This window comes from Macadamia integrifolia, chromosome 10 (assembly GCF_013358625.1).
Source record: "Macadamia integrifolia cultivar HAES 741 chromosome 10, SCU_Mint_v3, whole genome shotgun sequence".
NCBI lineage: Eukaryota > Viridiplantae > Streptophyta > Magnoliopsida > Proteales > Proteaceae > Macadamia > Macadamia integrifolia.
In genome coordinates, this window is record NC_056566.1 from 4,189,528 (window position 1) to 4,191,951 (window position 2,424).

At 35.1% G+C, this 2,424-nt stretch overlaps 1 pseudogene; it reads right to left on the reverse strand.

The window, feature by feature from the left end:
• Positions 1 to 2,424, reverse strand: part of LOC122091183 — a 26,092-nt pseudogene that overhangs the window by 2,640 nt on the left and 21,028 nt on the right.

The window sequence follows — 2,424 nt, forward strand, 5'->3', positions numbered from 1 at the left end:
TTTTTTTTTGGTTAGATGTTGACTATATATATATTACTTGTACATTTGATCATATCCCACAAAATTTATACAAAAACTATACTGAACATGAACATACTTGTATCTGAATTTTATGGTATCCGTTTTCTTTTCTTTTTTTTTTAATCATAACATTAACTGTATATGTTAAAGTCCTTTTTCTTTTCAAATTTAAATTTATAAATGCCGGACTTGACAATATGGCCTTCTTCCGAATCACCAAAAGCACATGTTTGTGCATTTTAGTACAAAAATGCCACATATTGCAACCTAGGTACTACACTTGAGCTAAATGCTCTTGCATGCTTAGCATAAAGTGTAGCCCATAAGCTTCACTTAGGAAGGAAAGAGGGAAAGCGGAAAAGAAAATAGAAAGGAAGATAGAATGGACATATCAGCTGCATGACAGTTCCATTAAGGCTCAAAGTTTTTAGATGTGTATTGACCACATCACTGCCCATCAATCTATCAAATTTGAGCCATGTATGGTTAGAATTCAACTTTTACAACCTCAGGAAACTTAAGTTCAGCCATTGAAAATACAAGGGTAAAAGTCTAAACATGGTGGGCCATACAATATATATTGAGTCCAAAACTTGACACATGACTAATCCAAAGAGGAACAACTATCCAATGTCTTGTTTGACTAAAGCAGACCTTTACATGAACTTAAATTATTGGACCACTAAGACAAGGCTCTTGGTCAAGCCTCACAAAGAAAATTTCTTTTGATACTTAATTTTTAGTTGTCGAGAATTATTTATTCATTTTCCATCTACTAATTTAAAATCATTCACACACTTATCATTTTAAAATTATTAGTTAATTTATTTTCATTATTGATAGAAACATTATTTAGCTAGCACAAAAATGAGATTATTTATTAATTTAGCATTTGCAAAAGTTGGCCTAAACCCTATTTTCTAGGTTTCAAACCACCTTAACCTTTTCTTCTCATTACTGCAAAACTCTTTGTTGGACCTACGAATCCAAAACCACAATCTCCATTCAATTGTCTTCAAACATTCAATTGCATGCTAAAGAAACTGTCTTGGTAGATAAAATCACCCTAATAGATCTTTCCTGTTAATTCCCCATAATTAAAGCTTTCGCATGCAACCTTGCTGAACCTTAGCCCATCTTGGAGCTGCCGCTCCATCAATTCTCTTGATACTAGTCACAACCAAGAGAAAACATAACCTATTTCCCAAAGAGCTCCCATGTCAAACTTGTAAGACAATTATGTTTTCACCAATTGTTTTTTTTTTTCACTTTGTTTAAGCTGTTTGATCAGTTTCATGTCAATCATAGCTTTATTTTATTTGCTCAATTTTTATTAGTTGTATTTTATATTTCTGCAGAAATTTTTGCCAGCCAACTTATCTTCCCACATCAAATCAACAGTATTCTCTTTAACATAATAGCTCATAGAGAACTTTTTGTGTCGTCGTGAACTGCAAACCATTAATAATTGATTGTTTGGTTATATTCTCGGTGTTGTGTTGGCCTTTCATTTTTGTTGTATGTTGTATGATGGCATTTCTTACCTATGTTTGGACAGCAGTTGTTTGCCCACTAAATTTTCTGCTATGTTGTATGGTCCAGGTAATAGATCAGGTAGGGGGTATGTTCCCGAGAGTGAGGTCCACCTGACTCCCGAACATTGGTATGGGTTCAGGAGCTCATCCAAAATATGTCAATAAACAAGGTTAATGTGTTAATAAAGTATTGAGGTTTTAATCTTCACTGCCTTCACAACCATGTTTGTGTGTCCAACTGTCATTTGCATATGAGACGCGTTTCTCATCCCATACCCATGGTTTTGTTTTGGCATTAGTAGTTCGGAAGTATATGAAGTTTTCAAGTATTTGAGATCTTTTATTGTTGTTAGCTAGCTGGAAGACTTGTGTCTTCGCACGAAAGGGACATATCTCCAGAATATATATACTGGGTACAATCTGCTGAATGCAATGGAACTAAAGGAATTTCAGAATCAGCAAGGACTTCTAATCCACTAGCAAGGGGTTAGTCTGGAAAGCTTTTTGGTTGCTGCACGTTCATGGCCCTGTTTTAATCCTGTCATTTGTGAGCTGATCTGGTTTTTCAACTGGTCTACATGCAGAATGACTGGGTGGTCGAGTGAGCTTTAGGATGGTGGAACTTCTGTCTATTCTTACTCTTTGTATTTAGATGGCTTCTCTGTGTCATGAATGGGATGCTTGTCCTTCTCTAATTCTTCTCAATATAATCACTTGAAAGTTGAAACTCATAAAGTAGTTTGCCAGTGCTTAAATCTCTAAATCCCCATTGTGATATGTCTGTTAATATTGTCTTTAAAATTTTCTTACTCAATTAAACCTCTTCCCCCCCCCCCTCTTTACTACTCCATCCGTCCCAAACGAATGT